This window comes from Trachurus trachurus, assembly GCF_905171665.1.
Source record: "Trachurus trachurus genome assembly, chromosome: 10".
Taxonomy (NCBI): domain Eukaryota; kingdom Metazoa; phylum Chordata; class Actinopteri; order Carangiformes; family Carangidae; genus Trachurus; species Trachurus trachurus.
Genome location: NC_139894.1, coordinates 28,835,736 through 28,859,740, shown reverse-complemented (window position 1 = coordinate 28,859,740; position 24,005 = coordinate 28,835,736).

The window sequence follows — 24,005 nt, the reverse complement described above, 5'->3', positions numbered from 1 at the left end:
ACAGCTTTCAAAAAAAAACACTGGTGTCTTGCACGTCTTTCCTGGGGTGACTTCATGTTTGAGATCATCTGACATGGAACTTGTTGGAGCCTCTATTTTTAAATCTCAGTCTCAAATGAACACAAGACAAACATTAGCTCAGATGTGTATTTAACTGATCCTCAATCAGCCAGACAGACTGTATAATGAATCAGGATACAAGTGTTATCACCAATATATAAGTAGGTGATAGATGTACAGCAAAATGTAAACATGTGGCTATATAAAGAATATCATGAGTTGTTGTAGACAGGTCGCTTACAGTAGCTTAATTGGATGTGACCTGATCTGTGGTATGTGGCAGGATCATTGCCATAACAGGAAGTGCAAGTCAGAGCACTGAGGTATTAGAGCAGCCAACAATTGAAAGTTTTATAGCCAATTTCCATAAATTTGCATACATTAATGTAAAAAGCTTACAGAGGGACTGTAGGGCCAAAATACATGTCTCTAGTTTACTTGTTTTGAATGTGACTAAAACAACCTAAACTACACGATTACATTTCTTTTTTTTGTATTTCTATGTTCCTTGCCTGTACACATTGCTATATTTGACAACCACCAGTAGGCTATATTTTGTACAAAATGAAAAGCTCTTGTACATACAGTCAAAAGTGATGCTTCAAAGCCTCAAGGTCTAACAGCTTAGTTTAATAGGCCTTTAGAGTTTTTTTTTTTTTTTCAGTGGCACCCACAAAGACCTTTAAAACAAAAACTGGTAGAAATGTGCTATAACTCTTTGGAATTAAATAAAAAAAAACACAGAAGCATTAATCATCTATGTCTAAGAAACCTTTTGAAACCATTTAAAGTAGAGCTAATGGTGGTCTGTTTGATACAACTCAGGGACAGCTACTGTAACACACACAGGGCACACCACTCTGAAGTCATCACGCCCCTTAGGGTGATCTGATTGGTCAGCTGAGATATATTTGTGTAAACTACAGTAATAGTGACAGTTTTAAGCATTTACACAGTCAGAATCTGTTCAGACATTGGATCACTGTTGTTCAAGGTGACAAAGCTCAGTTATGATGTTGACTGATGATTTCTCAAAATATGTTTGGTAAAACAAAGATCACATGGACGTGTTTACAAGGTTAAATTGATTTTCATCATCAAACATTTACCTACTTATTGATTATCTCTATTTTTCAACACCACAACTGTGTTAATATAGTAGAATAAAGGACGAGGAACATTTCACAGAGAAAAGGACAGTAGACATACAAACATATCTGTAACATGAAGAAACTGTAACATCATAGACATGTGTGGATGCAGGTAATGGACCGTTCTTTTGCAGAATTAGCAGTGGTTTCCTTATGAATCTTTCCAAAACATTTAGTCATTGCAGCATTGGCAGTTCAAGAGGTTAGACCACATCCTCTGCTGCCTCGTCCCCAGAAGATCCTGCTAATTATTTAAAAGTAAAAGAATGCAGACACAGAAAAATACCAGTATTGGAAAAATATAAATTAAAAATTAAATAAAAAAAATTACCACACTAGTGACACTACTGTACATGTTGATGTTAATGAAAATCATTCAACAAGGAGAACAGAATTGATCAATCCCTAATTATGTTGGTCATTCAATACACTCTACCAATCTGGTGCTAGTTAATACCAAGGCTATATAGGACCTTAAGTAAAGACAGCTGGCTTTCCATTTGTATGCTCACATGACAACACACACACACACGCACACACGCACACACACACACACACACACACACACACACACACACACACACACACACACACACACTAATATAGTCATTAACTTTCAAATAAGCACTGTCTATTTATTTCTCTGTCTACTGTGTGTGTGTGTGTGTGTGTGTGTGTGTGTGTGTGTGTGTGTGTGTGTGTGTGTGTGTGTGTGTGTGCGTGTGTGTGTGAGTGTGAGAGACATCATACCACAAGGCTCTTGAGAGTTATGCCATATCCATGTTGTTCTTTCATTACCGTGGGCTTATGCAGATTTACATGAATATCGACGTTGGCTGGGGCCTTTAACCACAGGGACTTAGGCAATCAGGCGGTTGACTGTGTGTGTGTGTGTGTGAGTGAGAGAAAGAGAGAGAGAGCGGGTGGGGGTGTTTGAGGGAAGACGATCGTTCACTTGATGAAAAAAGTATATGACATGAAAGCCTGTCAGCTCAAATAATCTATCTCCCTCTCTTCATCTCCCTCAGTCTCTCATGTGACACGCTACATTTGCATTGCCAACTTAAATTAAGTTTATTTCACCCATGTGACACCGAGACAAGTCAGCCCATCAAGTGTTTGGCACTTTATGTGAGCATGGAAATCCCAAACGTATCAACGACAATTAAAAAGTGATGAAAAGACGGCGGCACATCTTAAATCATGGGTCGTACGCAGACACAGAAGAAATCTGACTTGCTAACATGTAAATGTAGCCCTAGATACAGCTCTTCTTTTCAAGAGGTTGACTTCTGACACTGCTGATCACATTCTTCACTACACTCTTGATCAGTGCTACATGCTGTAATAAGATTAAGGCATTGCGTGTCTGTGTGTTACGCTGTCACTCACTTTGGCGCGGGAAAATTCAGATGTAGCTATAATCTTTATCAAACAGAAAACATCTGCTGTAGTTAGACATCTTCACATGTTACTGATGAGGGAGCTGATATGTCTCCACGTGCTTCATATCTGTCTTACACTGCTTTGTATCATGACAGTGACACTTTTGTTTACTTTCTGAGAGTGAAGTGAAAATACTGCACTGTTTATTTTGTTAGTTTGTGCTGAGCTAGATTAGCACGTGGTTAGCAAAAAAAGAAGAAGATTTGATGTACTTATTATTGTACTTAATATCCTAGATACTTTTTGACACAGTGATTTTTGTACTATTTTTTTCTTTTTGTACGTTTCCTTTTTTATGCTAAGCTAGGCTAACCATGTCCAGCCCTGTACTGAACCTATACAAGAAAAGCTTGTTCAATCTGTTCATGTCGGGTCAGACAGAGCAGTGCTCTGGAAGAGCTATCCAGAGAATAAAAAAAAAAAGGATGATAGAAAATTAAACTCCATTGGAAATGTGTTGATTTTGTTTATTTTCATTAAAGTATTATCTTAATTTTAAGATTCAACATTTTCAATTTCAATTCAATTCAACATTCAACCATAATTGCTTCCATTCATGAAGTTTCAATTTTAAATTCAGTAATACTTCAGTTTTTGATTCATCAATCCATATGATGCAAACTAAACAGACTGCATTGAAAGATTCATCATTAAAACTGTAGTCACTGTAGTCATGTGTGGGACTATGTGACTACAGGACAGCTCCCTGCACTGCTGCTGGCCCAGGTGCATGGGGGAATTCCTACAGTGACAAATGGCTACGCAGTGAATTCTGGTTATGATATGTCTGTACTTTGATGTTGGAAACATGATCAGCCTTCCTTTATCTCTTAAGCCTGATTATCTATTGTCATTTGCGCCACACACACCAAGACAATACATGTGACTGCAGCTGTGTATACATACTGAACCCTTTAACTGCTCAGCATTCCAATAATTACCATTTGGCTCTTATGGGATAAATGAATTATGTGAATGGTGTTATGGAGCTGTGCCATATGTTGCTGTCTTGTTGATGCATAATGGAATTTCCTTTATTATCTTATAGAATTTCCGCCCCTGTGTTGCAGTGATTTACAACCATATGGCCTCATACATTACTATCAGCAAGTGTGTTTTGAAGCCACTGTAATTGTATTGCAGACTGCCCTCCTGGGTGTTTTATCATTATATAGCTCATACACAACAATTACCAAAGCATTATGTGCTGTGTCGAAAGTTTTCTCCAGGACCATTGCTACCTTTATCTCGGTGTGTAACTGCTGAGAAAGGTGGGTTGTGGTAGTTGTGGTAGTGGTAGTTCTATTTTTCTTGCATTACCTTTTCATACAGATTGATCAGGCTGCTTTAAGCATTTTTTTATGATATCATATGACAGTTATTGGCCTCACATGTGTCTTCAGTCACTTGTTTTTCTTTGATTTTTAGGGACACATTGCTGACGCACAACAACAGGAAGTCACTTATTTCAGTTTATGACTGCTATGACTTGTTCATTAGTGTATGTTTGTGTGTGTGTCTACAGCTCCTGGGGGTATTATTCACGCACGTATATAAAAAATTGCTATGAGTGCCATGTGGGCTCATAATCTGGAAGGAGCAACACATCCGTCCCTGTGTTGTGTGTGAAAAGCCATTAATTCAAACACAGGAGCTACTGTGACTCTTCGTCGACAGGGACTTGACTGCAAAATCTCCATGGCATCCTCAGGTGTACTTTACTTAATGAGAGAAAGTGCGAGGACAAAACGACAGATGTGCCTTTGTTGCTAGAAATGATTAACAAATCAGTGTCTCTGTTAAACCACTCGACCCATGTTTTTATAACCGGTGGACCTTTTGTGTAGCCAGGCAGAAAGCATGGACGACTGTTATATGTTTACATAATTAAGGGATAAAATGTGCTAAATGCATTATGACGGATAGGATTGCTTTATTATAGATGCTGTTACAGTTCACCTGCCAAGCAAAACAACCAAACTTAATTTGGGACAACAGATAACAGATAAACTTCAAAGCTCATTGAATATACCTATACCCTAAAATGTCTTTGAAGTATTTATTTATTTTTTTTCGAAACCTCTCCATGTAAATCTCAAAGTAATATGCAGGCACCATGATTTCTCACTGATGGGCGTGCTATAGTCCCCTGATCCTGACTGTGACACTAATAGAATTCACACCTCTTCTGTAGGTCTTTCATTTCCATACTAATGCGTTGCCATGTCTCATACTGATTCATGGTATTCCTCTGGTGATACTGACATTACAAACCTGCCTCGACTGCCTCGCACAACAGAGAGGAGGACGGAGTGTACAGTCTTGTTATTCAAATGGGGGCTCTTTAAACGGTGTCATAATGACAGCTGCTCCATGTTTGTTGGCAGCTCCTCTCCAAATAGTTATAAAACTTGTAATTGATTTTTTTTTTTTTTTTTTTTTTTTTTTTACATTGACATTTCTCAATGTTCGTGGCCATGCTGGAGTCTGAGCTGGCCCAAGGGATAGTTTTGACATCCTGTAAAGACTGGGTGTAGCCTACTTCACCCTTTTGAGTACTGTACAGCAGTGTTTTCAATCTTTAACAATAGGAGCCTCCCAACAATATGAACACTATGGGGTGCAAATAATGAAAAAGAGCACTTTTTATGTTAATGATAATAATAAAAAATATAAATTATTCAGTTCTTCTTGTTGCTAACCAGCTGTCCATCTCAATACCCCAGTGTTTGCCATGGTTCTTACAATGGTGTGGTCCAGTGGTGACAACATAACATGTCCAATAAGCAAATTATCTCAGTAAAAGATCAATTAAAGTAAATGAGAGATTCTTTATTATATTCATTAAGGCATTTAAAAACAAAACAAAAAAGGGTTGTGTTGCTTCTAATTAATGCTGGCCCGGCAGGCCCTGGACGAGGTTGATCCATTTAGATATTGATGATGATCATTGCGTTTTCAAAACAAAAAATAGTGCCACATACGGTCTTCTGCTTTTCCAATGGGAGAAGGCTGGCCATAAAACACCTGATGTGATAATACCTGCGAAAGTTAGAATGAGAGTCGCTGCTTCTCCTTTGGTAAAAGTCTGACCTTGGTGACCTCACTTTTGAAACCTCTAGTGAGTACTCACACCCTGTATGTGTGTGTGAGAGGCTGATAGAGGGCAGGTGCGCTCTCAGACACTTCCCAGAGAGGATTCATACTTATTTAGTTATTAACCTTTTACAGGCCTTTGGCCTAGTATCTTCTCATTGGTGGACAGGACCTGCCAAAATCAGTTTGACAAAAGGTAAAAAAAAATATATAGCTCTCTTTGACATTTCATTGTCACAAACCATAGCCAAAAGGGCTCTTTACATACTGGATTAGATGATGTTGAGATACTTATGTTATGTGCCAGGAAGAGGCATTATTAAGTGTTTATTAGGTGTGCGTATTTTATCACATTTCCTTTTCCTCACTCTCCCCTCCCTCTGTTTTCTATGTAGGTGCTACCAACCTGATTGGTTTCCACCTGTGCATCCCTGTCATTGGTTTCTTCTGACTCCAAGCTGGCTTATCATCATTCGGGTTCCTTAACTCATTGAGTGCCAACCACGTAATTTCTCGTTTTTCGTTCCCATGCGTTGAGTGCCAAAAAGGAGATTTTTCGTTTTTTGCTTTTTTTTTATATTATGAAAATAGACACTTTAATACACATTATATGTAAATTTGGGGACTCTACGACGAGGAGAACTGAAATAGATGACGATCAAAGTCACATGACAGCTCATGATCTGGAAGTTTTTATCATAACTCGGCTTCTGCAAACGGAGTTCTGCATGCAGATGCAGCGCAGCTGCTCCGCAGCTGCTCTGCTCTCACCCGCGCTGCTGCAGCAGCTCGGAGCTGAACCAGGAAGCTCTCAGCCGACAGTCCCGCCCGGTCTTCACCTCGAGCAACACCGTGTCCTCCCCAAAGTCCTCCCGCGGTAAAATCTGATGGTCTCTGGGCCAAAGCAGACCGGTACCACCGACCCGTACCACAGCAGGACCGCGACCACCGGCGGGACCGTTGTTCGCGAGCCGCGGTGGCCGACAGACCCTCACGCTCCGCGGGGAGTGGCTGTGACATGGCACGGTGCGTCTGTGTTATTGTTGTTTAGTGGCGCCCCCCCCCCCCCCGCCCCCGCTGGTGGATTTGTGAATAGAACAACCAGTGTTGTATATATTTATCTTATACGAGCCCTTTGATCCAGAAATGCGAGTGTGAGAAGAGCGACAGACACAAACAGCGCACCTTTCATAAAAGACGCTCTATCTCCTTTTCTAGAAAAAAAGGAGGGATTTTGGTGAAACCCAGCCATGTTTAGCTTGAGTTTTCTCAGGAACGGAGGCACGTAGAAACAAACGGTTTGTGGTCATTTGAAGCATTAAGTTAAACCTTTCAATTGAGCTACAGTATGTGTTGGTGGCAATAATATAGAATACACTATGGCTCTACATAAAAAGTCAAAAATGGTCTAAATTGCCGGTACACTTGACTAAAACTTTGGAAAGGAGCGCGGCACTCAATGAGTTAAAGGTGCACGTCTGAAGAACTCACTCTAATTTCACTTGGCTCTCAGCCCGCCTGAGCTGTTGCAGCACTTATAGTGAAAACTTATTCAGAATAATATAGAAGAAGGTATGAGGCAGGAGGTAGGACAAACAACACAGGTAACTTTTTGTCCCGAGAGACCGGGCTCATCAGTTGGTGTCAGCTCTGTTGGTTTGGGTGACTGGCCTATGCTACATTTGTGTTGAGTTGGAAATACATGGCTTTGAATTTCAACACTTATCTGACCCCTTCAAATTTTTTAGTGTTTATGTTATTGTCCCCTCTTTGCTATGTTGCTTGGTAAAATGGATCTTGGACATTTTGGTAATTTTTACCCCTTTTCCACCAAAAAGAACCTGGTGCTAGTGCCAGTGCCTATCTGGTTGAACTTGTGTGTCGCCAAATAAACTGTTTGCTTTCCCACTGACCAGGAGCCAAGTCAGAGCCATGTTCCCCATGCAGGAGCTGCTCCTGTCTTTGCAGGCCTACTACAGAGCTCTCAACGCACCTGGAAATTAAAACCTGGTCCAGCCCGCAGGTATTGAAGCCTGGACCCAATGCGGCCAGTCTCTTTAGCATTAATTCTCGGCCTGAACCCCGGACAAAAATAAAAACTAAAAACAGGAAGCTGTCTTTGTTATAACTGAAGTGAATGGCGACTATGATTCTGATGAACCTTAGCCGATGGTGTTAGCCACAGCCTGGAGCTCGGCTATTTAGCTTCAACTCTTCAACTCTAGCATCTTCTTGAATACATAGCAGTTATACATAGACACTATCGATATCTTATCACGTTTATTTATCTATGCGCTGGTCCTGTTGGTCAGCTAACCCCCCCCCTCCAGCCCCCATCGAAATCAGTTCTTGGCTCTATATCAACAAGGAGTTGGTGCTTGTCTGGAACCAGTTTTGAGAGCCAGGAGCTGGTGCTTAGGGGGTTGAAAAGCAAAGAACCAGTGCTAAGTCAGGCTCTGGCTCCGAACTAGCAGTGGAACCATTTGGTGGAAAATGGGTATTTGTCACTTTGGCTTTAGTCTGTATCTATCACCAAGTTTATAACTGAGATCATGGTAAAACGTAATGTCAGGATACATGTTGATACATGGGGGGTCATACTTGTTCTATCAATTCATTCATTTTGGTGAAACTTGAAAGTTTGCCTGCACGCTATAGTCAGAATTCATTTTAAAAACATGTTAGTTCAAGGATGTACCATGAATTTAAACATGTCTATTTCAAATTAAATTCACTAGATTTAAAAAGTGCTCTGCAGAACAGTATGACTCTGAAGTCTCACACCAAGGACTTGACACATCCATTATTAAAGACTTGATGTACCTGATATGAAGCCAAAACCAGTGAATGTCAACAGCTTATTGATGTGTTGATCGTGTGAGATAGAGTCTGGTACTTGCCGAGACCAAGCGCAGTGTTGAAAAGAGAGAAGGAAAAGTCAAGGAGACTCTGGGAAGTTTCTTTAACTGAATACATCTAAATATATATTTTTATTAGTGGTCATTATTTAACCTCACAGAACTTGAACTGGAACTATGAACTGCCAGCTGCGTTCTTGCTGTCGTGATTGGTTTTATGACTAACATTTGTTAATTTAATGCCGTCCTCTGTATTCTTACTCTAAACAGACAGCAGATTTACACACACACACACACACACGCACACGCACACACACACACACACACACACACAATATAGATAACATTATTACCCATTTGCAGTCTTTATGATAATCAGCTGGTCTTTTAGGAAACGCTAATGCACATCCATAATTTTTGTTGCAGACCGTTCTGATAATGTGAAAGCTAAATGATTCACCTTGATGGTAATAATCTACAGTTCAAAAACATTAGAAAGTAACCTGTGCTGATGCAAGCCATTACTGGCTTTACTTTGAGCTTTGTTGCATTATGCATAATGGAATTATACAAACCTCACCACATGGTGATGAGTCATTTCTGTGGGTTCAGCTGTAAACTGTTCATCATGGTAACATCTCTTCAATTGAAGTATATTCTTCTCTCCAGTATGAGTGTTTGTAAAATACCCTCCATCATTTGATTGTGTTCCTCCCTTCAATCAGTGCTGCAGAGTGCATGAGTAACAACCAGATGGCATGTATTAGGCATCTACAGGTGAGATGGGGCCCATGTTGGCACCATGGGGAGTTCACTTGCAGATAATTCCCATTCAAATGCTGAGGCAGTTTTTGCCGCATCAAACTCCAACTCCAACTTCTAATGACATTAACATGCTATCTTCCTAGTCTCAATCCATCTCGACATTTCCCAATAGCCCCTCACTGTATTCTTTGATCTGCCCTGGGGATTTGGTGCTACATGGAAGGTGTAATATAACTTCATTTATTACAATGTCAATGATGGCAGAAGATTCTGTCAAGCAACAGTCACCACCACATGCTCCCAGCAAGAAACCACATGATGGCATATAAACGTACATACTGTTCCTTATGGCTTAAGTGCATCAAGATTAAAATGGTAAACCTGGTGGCATTTATTTTCCACTTGGGTGCAACTAAACCACTGAAGTGCAACACAGTGTAAATTCAATAAAATCCAATTAAACTGCAAACAATGGAAGACTACATAGAAAACAATATGAAAATTGCATTTAAGTTTGTTTCATAATTCAACACCCTTGCAAACACTCTCAAAGTCTGTATAATTTGTCTCCACAATGGAAGTTGGGTAAGTCAAAAATAATCTTAGAAATTATGTAATCAGGTGTTTCCACACATGTGTTATATGCAATATGCAATTGAAGATATGACTAAAATCAAATAAAGATGTTATGACCTTTATGAACAGATATGTTTGTTTACATTGGTTACACAATACCACAGTAATAAATCACCTTTGTCATTTACTGTGCAAGTTTCCATTCTCATCATTATTATTATTTTTTTTAATGTAGTAAAGATTCATTATTTTTCCTACATTTGTTATACTTGCTGAATTTCAGACTGGTCAAAGGAGAGAGTGAGAAAGATAGAAAAAGAATTATAGAAAAGTTTCCTCAACTTTTGCTGTATTTGCATGGTATTGCCACTGGGCAAGCTATACAATCAAGTTAACATGCTAATGTATTCCTGAACTTATATCCATCCTGTGTTCTGCCAGAGGAAAGTGCTGCTTCAAAATGGGTCAAAAAATCCACTTTTGTCCCATGGACCGCAAGGCAATGGTCAAGGAATTATCCATAAGTTCATCATGAAAGGTGTACATCCACATTTTCAACATTCATCAAGTGTAAATGGTATGATTGTTGCAGAGTTGCTTGTAATATTGTGTAGTGTTTTGGCAGTTAGGACTTACTAACTGTATTTATTGGATTGTATATCATTGTCACACTAGGACCTGAGGCAACACAAGTTATGTAACAATTTGAACTCTTGACCCTGTAAAGTGCCGCTATATATTGCATGTTGTAATTTTGCATTGCTTTGGCCTCTGCTTTTAGTACTAAACCAGTGTGATCGGAATTAGATATCTAGTTAAAGCGCCTGCACATATAATATGACTTACATCTTCTCAGTATATTACCCTTCATACAAGGCCTCCGGTGTATATATAATACATACAAACTGAGTACAGAGGACTGAATATAAGGATTGCTTTTAATAAGTGAGGACATGCCCATACGTTACAGTCTACAGGTATGGGCGCAAGTGGAAGAACAGTTCTATGAGTATGTTCACTATATTTCTGCTAAATAATAGAAACTAATCTGCTGAAGACTGTATGATTTACCCCTATCAATATTTGACCATTTCATTTAAATCAGAGCCACTCCAACATTGCTGTATGGTAATAATTATTCATCACTTTCATTTCAAATGCACTCAAATATTCACCTTCACATGACATATTTAACATACGACACTGATGCTCATGCAACATTTACGTGCTCTCATGTCTCTTGTGTGCCTGAAATGTAACATACAACTGGTTTGTGTTTGTATTTCTTGTGAATTTCATATCCTGAGGTTGTAGAAGGGATCTATCACACAGCACTACACAAGGATCAGGACCACAGACCAGAGAGCACTCTTTATTATTTAGTGCTTAAAGTATAGTGAGTGTGTAGGCGGAGGAGATGGAAACATAGATGGAACCTGGACCGAACAGACTCATAACACTGATTACACTTATTATGCCACTGTGCTATTAAACAACATAATGGTATGTTTCATTAGACGGGAAGGAGACAGAGGGAGAGACACATTATCTGTGTGAGTAGGTTTATTGTTGCACATGGTGCACACTGTTGGTCAGTTGAAAGCCACATATATCTGCCCTGCACTGTTTATTAGACCACTATCGATACAGGGTTTTGTCAGGGTTTTCAAGGGAACTGGACTCAAATGCACACTCCAACACAGAAACGTGTGGTGAAACAAATAAATGATTTATTGAACTCACAGGGATAGAATAGAACTCACAAGATATTGCAAGCAAAACCAAGTAGAACCTGCAGAGCACAAGCACAATAGGTGAATATAGACGATCCAACAGAAGGCAAAGGGAAAACACTGAGGTTAAATAGATGAGGAACAAGACACATGTGGGGCAACAGGTGAGACACATGTCTCCAACTTAGTTTTTTGGAGTTGTGTGGATGTTTTCCACATTTTTGGAGTGTCTTCTTTCTGCCATAACAAACACACTGTGAACGGTCAGCTAGCTATAGCTTCTTACAGCTACATGAGAGGTGTTGAGGTTGTTGTGTGACGTGTTGCCAAAAGTGATATGTGGTGGGTGTACATAAAATGAAAGAGGTCACACCCACAACTGCAATGAATGTTATATGATGGTAAAACTTTTCTATTTAGAGTTACTCTCATCTATGTGAACTCCAGGGGGATGAAGTGATGATACTTTAAAGAACAGGGCTGAACTTTTCTTGGCTGTGCTCCGGTCTCGCTGTGTCGCTGTGGTCCCCTTGAGCCAAACACATCTGAGGTAACACTTTGGACAAGGCTACGTTACTAAAGCTCTGTTAAACAGCAACATCAAGTTCAATTCAAAACAGTTAATCTCAAGTAGTGGCATTAATGTGATTAAACCAAATGTCTAATATACGGGTCAAGCCACAAGCAGTGAAATGTCTGCCGATGTTGGAGCTTCCTTCTGAGACCTTATTACATCTGACAAGGTTTTCTAGGGTTCAGTGCCAATGTTTTTGAAAAGGCTTTCCCTCTGAAGAATCAGTATGAAAATCTGGATGAAACTGAAGCATTTAGGTTGAGGTGCTGTTGAGGTCAGGGAACCAAAAACTCACATTTCTTGCATGAAAGTCACATATTTCATGCTGATCTTCCACTCTGACCTCCACACTACTCCTTTCTGAAAATAAATTTTTATGTGGAGATCTTTTGGGATTTTCAGGGTACACGGTATACTGGGCTACATGCCCACTCTGCATGCCTCCACATGTCAACAACAACAACCAAAGAAGTTGCTTGTGTTTTTACCCTCTAATACGACCCACATGAGTGTTTCATGAAATATTGCACCTACAGCGCCACCTGTAATGGACCTCAGTTGTGACTGACTGTGTACCGATTGTCACCATGGTTACTAAAATACCAGTCACGGCTTCATTAGGTTGATGAACTAAAAAGGAAAATGCCATGATTTTGGTTAACAATCCTGCAGAGACATTTAGGAACTCCATACACCACTTGACAGTGACACATGTGATTTCATTTTATCAGTAGCTAAATCTCACAGTGACTCTACATTCTGTGCCTCTCTGATGTGACCTGTCTGTTTTTTTTTAAAGAGATTTCTCACCACACAGAACAAAGGACGAAGAACAAAAGACCACATGCTCTTGATTTGCCACTGGCTATGGTTTAACTTGGCTTTGTTAAAGTCCGATGTAGCTATTACAAGTGGTTAACTATCACCACAGTCAATTCAAAAGAGATAAAAGGTGATCGATTCCCTTTTCCCAGTCTTTGGATCAGCCCAATGCAATTTACTGGAAAGGACTGATCACTCAATGGTAAATGATTTGCATATTAATACTGGATGCTAAGGAATATTTGATTTAAAATAATTGTTGTTGTGATCATATCTATCTATGTGGAGTGTAGCCTAATGGTCTTGATAAAAACATCAGTTTAGAAAGGTGAACATACACACACACACACATACACATATGTATGTGGGTCTTGTTTGTACTTGGAATGCATGTATGATGAAAATCGAGGTAATCAATGCATTATGGACACGCGTATAAACAGGATGAAGAAAGATGAAGATGTACATATTTTCTTGAACCCTATTCTTTTCACACATTTAATTCATTTATTTTATTTTTCAGTGACTCTTTTATAGTACATTTTATTGTTTTTAGTTTTATCTTAAATGTTTAAAATTATTTTAAATCTCACCCAGACCTACTTGGTTTTTATTTCATTACAGGGACTATTTGTTTACTGTAAATATCTTGTTTACTGCATCTCTCACTCTTTTTCTCTATAACCCTTGTGGAGCGTTCCAAAAAACTTCCTTTCGTGGCGTGACTGCTGTAAATATATATCAGATAAATATTTTTTTCAATTTTTTTTTGCATAAATCTCTTAATCAACTTCAGTCCTGGTCAAAATATTATATTTTTTAAAAATCCCCTTAAACCCCTTAAATGCCAATTTAAAAGATGAAGTCACATTTTGGGACAGGAAAAACACAAAATTACCTATTTTCAATATAAAAAATGATCGGAGACAGGAGATATTTTACCTGTTATCACAGTCTTCGATATGTCGAAGATTAGTAACATAATTGACTTTGACGCATATATAGTTTTTGTGAAGCATCAGATTTTCAAAAAAACTTCCTTTCGTGGCGTTAGTGGCTGTTTTCAGCCACTAACTTTGACTGCTGTAAAATATATATCAGATAAATATTTTTTTCTGCATAGATCTGTTAATCAACTTCAGTCCTGATCAAAACTACTAAATTTTTTTTTTTTAATCTAAATATTAACCCTTTAAATGCCAATTCAAAAAATAAAGTCACCGAAATGGGAAAAATTACACACAAAATGACCTGTTTTCAATATAAAAAGTGATTGGACATCGATTTTTTTTTACATGTTATTGCAGTCTTACACATGTCTTAGATTAGTAACATCATTGACTTTTATGCATGTTTAGTTTTCGTGCAGCAACAGATTTTCAAAAAAACTTCCTTTCGTGGCGTTAGTGGCTGTTTTTGCCCCATTGACTCCCATTATAACCACATGTTTTGAATGCTGAGACATGACACTATATAAATATGATTTTTACAGTCAGGGTGATTAACCCTGTTCATAAGGGCTCAAATGAGGTAATTTTACTGTTGACCACCTGGTTCACTCATTTACCCATTACATAGGCCTGTTGTATTACTGCCTAGTTTCTGTATTTGATACAATGGAATTTATGAGTATATTAGTAGTGCTTTTCCTTCTTTCTATAAAGAATCTACTCATCATCAGATTTATGAACATAAACATTTATTATTAACCACAATGCAACGCAACAACAAAAACAACCTCAAATAAACAACGTTAATTATTTAAACCCGAACAGTAAAGGTAAAAAAGGTAAACAACAATGTAGAACAACTATTTTTTTCTGTTAGAAAACAGGGTAACCTTAGAACAGTGTGTGTGTGTGTGGGGGGGTTCAGTCTTCCCAGCAAGACTTGCAGCACGTTATTTGGTGCACTTTGCATACGTGCCCTCCACAGCGGACGCATGTGCCGATTGTTCTTTTTTTTAGTCCTTTGCACAACGTGCAGGCCCCCCTCTTCCCTCCTGCTCCTGCTGGCGCTGGCTCTGGCTCTGCTGGGGAAGCTGGGGCAGCTGCAGCAACCTTCATCTCTCTCACCAGTGCGGCAGCAACTGGTGCTCGAGGAAGCCGCTCTCTTCTCAGTATTGCTGGGGACACCAGAGCATTGCCCAGCTCTTCCAGGAAAAGCCGTTTCCTGTACATCTTTCCCTGGTTCCAGGTCGGCTCCACAGCCAGGAAGATGACCAGAGCATTGTAGGCTGACACGTCAAGCATGTTAAAAAACAATGCCTGTGGCCACCGCTTGGTCCTCCGTTTGACGCTGTAGGTGCCGACAAGCTATAACATAATAGAACAAGAAAGCAATAAGTAATGATTTCATAATGGTAAGCAGGGTTCTAAATTAACACCCGCCAACCCGCCAAATGCGGGTTAAAAATCATTTTGGAGGGTGTTAATAAATACTTACTAGCCAGTTTGGCCGGTGATGCACAAGGCAATCATCACGGCCAGAGCCGTTCTACTGTTCACAGTCATTTGTCCCCCTGGCAGCACTTACTACATTTCCCATGAACACTGCATGCTACGTGATGACGTATCAGACGCCCATTGGCTGCGCGCAGGCCGGTGTTTCACGCTACAGCAGAGAGGAGACTCCAACACGTCGCTCGCAACATGCTCGCGACTCACACCGGCCCGCTTGGTTGAAGCGTGTGTGCGTGCATGGGACCGTTCAGATGTAACGTGTAGACGCACGTCATGCCCGCTCACAACCAAAGTGAAGCCGTAGCGGCGACAGACGATGCGTCGCGGTTTGTTTGTTTTTTCGTGCATGTCCGCGGTGCACAGATGAAAAAGCTCAACTTTTTGGGAGGCAGCAAGCAAACTGCATGTCATGTGAATCGATCAGCTGCACGGACCTGCTTCTCCTGCAGCGCATGCTACCTGGCTCTCAGTGCTTGTCGGTGTTGTGTCAAATCCTGGTTCCCTGTCCAGCTGGTTCTCCCCTGTTTCCCAGAGCTCTGCCCCCACATGTAGAATGTGTTTTATAGAAGAGAAACACTGAAATATCCCTCATGTCCACCTCTCAGTCTTAGCCCAGTCCTTCATTGACAATAGTTACTGGACTATTTTTTTTTTGTCTAGCTAACAGAATACAATTGTGTGTAAAACTGAATAAATAAATAAATAAATAATAAAATAAAATAATAAAAACAGGATTTTAGGATACAGTAAGAGTAGCCTATAAGGTTTGACATCACACATTACCTGTACTTAATCATTTGCAAAGATGTAGGCTACGAAGACATTTAGGCTACAATGTGATGAAATTAATGAGAACAATTCTTTTGTGAACATTTGCCAAGTGGTTTGGAGGTTTGTCCATGTTGTTTTGAGAATGTGATTTCTGTTTTGAAAAATGAGCCAAACCAATGGAGAAAAACTGTAATAGAGGAGGCACAATACCTGAAAGTAATTATTTCAGTTGTCAGTATGATAGCTAGGCTAAAAACATGATATTTTCATGGGAAACACAGTACGAACGTAAAGAATCTCTCTTATTTTCACTGGAAACAATTTGGCTAGTGGAAATTCTGATTGGCTGGTGATCAAAAAAGTTAATTTAGAACCCTGATGGTAAGTATGTGCAAACATTATCAAAACATAAAATGTATCTTCTAAATGTATCTCTTACAAGCACACATATTCAGTAAAAATTAACAGGGAAAGGATGCATGTGGTAAATATGTAATGGCACATACCTTGTCAAGATTGTCAACACCGCCTTTGCAGCGGTTGTAGGCGGTAACAATCTCCGGCTTTCGCTTTGGGCCCTCTGTCAGTGCTGGCTCCCGGTGCCTCGTGCTCAGCAGGAGCACGTTCCTCCCCCGTTTCGGAACGTAGCTCACAGCTGTGGTGTTCCGGGTGAAGGCAAAAATGCAGGAGAGGGCAGCCCGGCCTGTAGTCTACACGAGGTTGGGTGGCAGCTCCGGCTTGTTCCTTCTCACTGTCCCAACCAAGGCGACTTTCCTCTTCAGGAGCTCTTGGGCAAGCGGGTACGTGGTGAAAAAATTGTCACATGTGACCGTGACACCCTGGAGTCCCTCGGTCATTTCCAGGGCCACACGCTGACCCTGGCCCACTTCTGGCTAGTCTCCACTCTTCCCCAGGTATATGTCACATTTCCATGCGTAAGAGGTGATGACATCAGCAGTAACCCAGATCTTCAGCCCGTATCTTGCGGGTTTTTTGGGCATATACTGTCTGAACTTACATGTCCCCTTAAATGGGACCAGCTGCTCGTCTACAGTGATGTTTTGGCCAGGGTTGAAGAGGAGGGGAAGCCGCCGTCTCCACATCTCCCACAAGGCCCTGATGGGGGCAAGCCTGTCCTCCCTCAGACGAGCAGGTCTCTGGAGCTTGTCGTCAAACCGTAGAGCAGCGTTGATGTCATGAAACTTGCGGCGTGGCATGGTCGCCCTGAAAATGGCACGACCTCTTCGCTCATCCCACAGGGACAGTGTGGTCTCTCCTTTTGACTTAAAAACTCTGTCCAAAATCAGGACACCGATGTAAGCCCTGAGCTCTGTGACGTCCACGTTGGTCCAGTTCTTCAGGGAGCGGCGCCCATTTAGGTTGGTCATTCCCACAATCAGATCCATCATTTCGGTGGTCAAAAACAGGTCAAACGCAGACTCTATGCTGTCGACCCTCACCACAGCATAATGCGTTGGACCTGGAGCCACCCCTCTGGCAGGCAGGGAAAAGTATGTTGTCTCTGTGTTGGTTGGAGACCACACTTCTCCATTTCTCCCAACCCATCCAGATCCAGTGTCCTCTTCATCTTCCTCAGGGTCAGATGAAGTAGTTGGAGGGGATGATGGAGGTGGAGCAAAGTCAGGATCAGACTCTCCTGAGGTGGTGGTGTCTGAAGAGGATGATGATGGACCACTCTCCAGAACCATTTCCAGGACCTCATTTGAGCCCTTATGAACAGGGTTAATCACCCTGACTGTAAAAATCATATTTATAGTGTCATGTCTCTGCATTCAAAACGTGTGGTTATAATGGGAGTCAATGGGGCAAAAACAGCCACTAACGCCACAAAAGGAAGTTGCTGCATGAAAACTAAATATGCATAAAAGTCATTGATGTTACTAATCTAAGACATCTCTAAGACTGCAACAACATGTAAAAGATTTTCGATGTTCGATCACTTTTTATATTGAAAACAGGTAATTTTGTGTGTATTTTTTCCCATATTAGTGACTTTATTCTTTTTAATTGGCATTTAAAGGGTTAAATTTTTGATTTTTCTTTTATGTTTAGTAGTTTTGATCAGGACTGAAGTTGATTAATAGATTCATGCAAAAAAATCTGGAAAAAATATTTATCTGATATATTTTTTACAGCAGTCAAAGTTAGTGGCTGAAAACAGCCACTACTAACTAACACCCACTAGAGGGTAGTACATTTGCCAACAGTGTATTATTGACCTTGTGAAAATTTTGAAATCATATTTTGAAATCATATGTAAAATTAAGGTTTCTCAGCTAAAATCATGCCATTTGCTGCAATACAGTGGGAGTTATAGTCAAATTAAGAGGGAAAAATGACCCTAGTGGACGTTTTTGTCACTAGCGCCATTCATACGCCTACATTTTATTGTGCTCTTTGTGTTTGTAGTGAGTACTTATAGAAAAGTCTGCTGGAAACTTAAATCTCCCACTTCATAATCCTTTGTATTGCTGCTCTCACATTCCCTCCTGTTGCTACACACCCACTGCCTCTCTCTCCCTCATATGCTCAAACATCTGCATATGGTCTCACCAATCTCATAAAGATTTACCACTTGTGCCCTGTTTATGTTATGCAGTATTGACTGTATGGCTGTTGCTTTCAGTGTTTAATTTATCAAACCCTCCTCCAGCCAATTACATTGTTATTTCATTTCTGTTATGAATCTGGCTACATAATTATAAATACATTTAACACTAATAATTTTACTACATTTTCCATAAATCCTGAAATTAGTAGTTAATCACTTGAGACTGATTTTTATGGGGCTGGTTTGAATATTCTGTTTGCTGCTACAGAGTTCCCTTCATTGACAATTAAACAGTAGGGAAATTACTTTATTGATGAAGCAGTCCATTAAATCAGTGTGCTAGTTATGACAGTGAATGAATGTCACTGGTCTAACAGAATAAAACTGAATCACCTGCCACTGTCTCCCTGGAGTTATCCCACTCTACCTTGACCAAGTCCTGAATAATAACCCCTGATAAAGTAGAATCAGCTTTAGAAGCCTGCATGTTGTTGTAATGGGTACCTCCATCAATTGCCGCGCTACTGCAGTTGGGAGTGCTGGAGATGGCTCTTTAGCTGGGAGCTAATGCTCATGTATTGAAGTGGCATTCAGAATATTTTCATTCCTTTACACGGTGCCAGTCCTGCAACACCTTTATGTTGCTATTCTCAGCTCATCTACAAACTTTTCACTGAGCATGTACGTAGTTTTACATGTGGCACCCTCACACTCACGAATGTAAGAGAGAGATCCACACAGACACACACAGACAGACACACACACACACACACACACATGGTACCTACACCCCTGTCCTTAAGAAGGAAAACAAAAGTGTACTATGGAACACAGGGAAATGTCTGAAAATGAATCAACTTTAGAGAAAGTGTGGCTGAAATCCCCAAACTGGTACAAACAGTCTCCCTCATGATTTATCAGCAAACTAAAAATACATTCAGTGGCACCCTCAAATGTCACATATCCTCTGCTCTTAGCTCATCATTGCACCAGCGTCATCCTCTCCTTACTGAAATGCCAGTGCAGTTACTGGCACGGGATGGCAGACAATAATTATATCAAAAATAATCACTCCATTCCTAGAAACCAACATTATTTCAGTCATTGGTACTGAAGTGCCAGACGACCAAGTATAAACGACTAAATATGGACTCCTCAGGGAGAGAAAAAGGTAAACACGTTCCAATGATGCAACAGTGTCTGTTTCAAGTTAAAACATGTCTCATTTAATTTGTTTTCACATATCAATTACAGACGAAGAAGGAAATCAACATTTTCTATAATGTTCCAAAATATAATATAGGATCCAATTCAAGTGCAAGGTAACAGTAAGTGATATGTAGTTGGATCATCAGGGTTGACGGCTGCAGCAGGGTGGATGATTACTCAGACAAACACAGTGTGTTCGTTTGGATAGAGATATTGAAATATCACATTCTGTCAGTGCTAAACTGGCTAACGAACACTCAACACACAATGAAAGAGAAAGGGATTACAGCCCAAAGAAAATCGGCCCAAAGTGGAGAAAACAAGAAACAAAACACACCCCTGGGATTTGACTCTGTTCAGACACACACACAAATACACAGCACTGACAGGCTCGATTCCAGCCCAAAAGTCTCTTATCCTCACAACATACACAGGAGCAGAAACATGAGAGTGTGCCCTGCTGCTCAGACAGAATCATTAAAGTTCACAGTCCATCCAAGGAAATTCAAATCGTCCCCACATCAATAAGCATCACAGAGACTTGCCATCCATGAATCACTGAATAAACACCCTTCGAACAGTGGAGTTCATCTGAATCTACATATAACCTCATTATTTATGCATCATGCCATCAACATTTCATGATTTGTTAAGCAGTAAACAGAACCTTTGAAAAGATTGAAAGGCACTGATTAAGATTGTTTCGTACCAAAGGGAGAGGGATATAGAGTGCTCCTAAAATGATGACATCACAGAGCAGCTGTGATTAAAAAAACTGTGGTGTATGCAAAACCACTACACTGATATATCACAATATGCAGAGTAGTATACAGTTACAATCTAATCGTTCAACTTTGTTGTGACATCACAAAGTCACCTAAGTCCTTGGGTCCTGTTTCAGCGCTCAACTCTCTGTGGACTGGAGCTTGGTACTTGCATAGTATTACACACCCGAGACGTTTATAATCAAAACTCAAAGTCTCAGTAAATCCATCAAATCTAGACCACATGACAACAATTGTTTAACTGTTAGCCAGCAAGTGTTGCTGAGGCCTTTTTTTTTTGGGGGGGGGGGGGGGGGGGGGAATAGGACATTATTACCTTCCCCTCTCTCAGGCTCTGTGCTTCACTGCAACACATCCAGAAGACAGAGCTCTGCATTTTTCAATCTCATACTGCAGAGTCATACTCAGGTGTTAAAACAACAAATGATTTCATAAATTTATTTCAGAGGAAACTATTGTATTCACATATTTTACATAAACTTGCAGAAATAGTACCCAAAGTCAATGAGAACATGCATAAGTCTGCAAAAATTATTATATTTTTCTTCTCTGATGTAGTCTGACAAGACATAGAAACTCTGCAAAGTACTGACATGTTTTTCCCTTCAGGAAACTGCTTGTGAACATAATTACATATGACTGTGGCACTTTTACAGTGTACTGGAATGTTGCAATATATGCATCGCTGTTTCTCATTACCTTGTTATGGGCTCATTTAAATCAAATGTGAAAATAACACACAATTGTCAAATAACTGTCAATTCATTTCTAACAGAGGCTGATTTCCCCAGGAAAACAATGAAGACCAGTGATTGGTCTTTAGCCCCACTCTCCTGCACATTCACGTGCTTGATTGGCAGCTCTCAGGGTGACTGAATGCACTGCTGCTCCAAACCTCACAGTCAATCTTGATTCCTGCAGGTGCAGTTTAGCGATGATGAGTGCACATCACTGAGACAGATTGGTGACGCTAATGTCAGTACAAAATATTGTTGCAAGTGAAATGTTTGCAACAGCTCAAAGTAAGCGCTGCCTGAACACCTCTCAGCTCTTGAATGTCATGAATAGCTATCTGCTACTCTTTGCTGCAAACCCTAGGTTGTGGAATGAATTCATGAACAAAATGTATTTGAGGGTGTAGTTTTAAATTTTGAATAGCAGGCTCGGTATGTCCAGACTTTATGCCGGGCTAAGCTAATTGTCTCTTGGTTCCAGCTCCAAACTTTATGCACAGACATAAGTTTGTCATAGTAAAGCTCTTGAAGAAGGCAAATAAGATTCAGATTTTGCATAACGAACTGTTCCTTTTTTATGTGACACATGGTTGGACTGTCTGAGCAGATGAAGCTATAGAGTTTAGAGACATTTTAAATGTACAGTACACAGATGTGATTAAAATCCAACCGTTATTTTAAAGTGGTTAATTTAGGACAAAGGGGGAAAAACAAGTCTCTTATATGCATTAACTGAATATTCAGGCTTCTTGACAGTTGATGGACATAAAATTTAATCTGGACACAATGTTGTGTCTGAATAGCTGAGATGATGCCACAAGCTCTCTTCTGAGGTTATATTTTATGGAGAGCATGCAATGCCCCAAGGCCAAAACCGCACAGCTGAAATGACTCTGGAGTGCAACTGTGTTTTAAAGACAAGCTGCATTTCACTTCTGCTTGAATGTATTTATTCCTATATTATTACTTTTTTCTGTGCTGTGATGCAATCCTTTCAATCCCACCGCAACAGATAAGCACACCACATTAAAAGGCCAAGCGACAAAGTAACAAAGTGGGTAGTAAAGCTCAAAAACCAATTCAGAGTGTATCTTCTAATTGTTAATTAGAGGTGCGCTCCCCTACTGTGAGTGCTGGTATGATTCAAAGATGATGCAGGATAAACGCCCTGTGGTTGACTTAAAGTTACTTTTACTAAGGGAAAAGTGCTTCCTCTAACGAGCGAGGGGAGAATGAGAAGCCCATAGAGATGAATGAGATTAGGAGCTTAAACTTTCAGATCTATTTGAAAATCAACTAATTGGAAAACACACACATGAGGTTGTATGAAATAGAAAACATGGACAATTTCAACACCTTGGCACCTAGCAGATGTACTTTTGTTAAGTAAATGAAGAAATTAACAAAATTAGAAAAGCTTCTGTGAAATTGTATATTCAGATGCAACTTCATTGATCCCGAAGGAAATTCCACATTGGTCAGCTGCTCATTCACACAATAAAAATCACACCACAGAATCAACATTAGATAATACATAGATACATAAAACAAGTTAAAATAGGCTAATATAAGTTCTAGTCCAGCTCAAAAGCAAAACAGATTCCCAAGAAGAGAAACATGGTTAAAAATAGATGTCAAAAAAAAAAATAGATGTCAAGATTAAACCATAATTGTTACAAATAAGAATGGCTAAAGTCAAATTAATTTAGTTTTTTTATACATGTATTTTCTTTTTAAATATGACCACACAGTCCTGTCACGTACAAATCAGTGAATACATCCCACTGAGGCAGTTTGCATCACACCATCTGTGTGTATACACTGTACATGTGCAGTGTGATCTGAGGCCCATTCCACAGTGGACATTCTGACTTGTCACAGCACAGGTGTTAGTGATAAAATAATGATGAGTCTCTTCTGCTCAGGTGTCCCAGCAAGACATGACAGAGTGACAGCGAGCCGGCATAGTTTGTTTCCAGCCCTCATTAATTTTAATATTTACATCTGTGCTTTTCCCAGACATGTCAAAATGTCTGCTGTGAAACAGGCCTCTTCAGATGTTGAAGCTACTCAGCGACTTCCATCACAGGCAAGCAGCTAAAATACACCAGTAACATTAATGTATTATTATTATTCATTTAGTAAATATCAAGGGGATGAGTTTTTATGATAGACAGTTGACAGCCTGCTTTAATCCTGCAAACATGAAAGAGAACCATGTGAAAGCAGCGCTAACGTCCCATCCACAGCCCTTTAGAAGGCTACGGGAATGTTAGCTTACCGTTTGGTGAGCGGTAATGTGCTGGCTGTGAAATGTAGTTTCTTGGAAGTTGGACATTTTTTTGTTTAGTCATTATTACCTTTTTTTTCAAGAGCTGTAACTATTGGCTC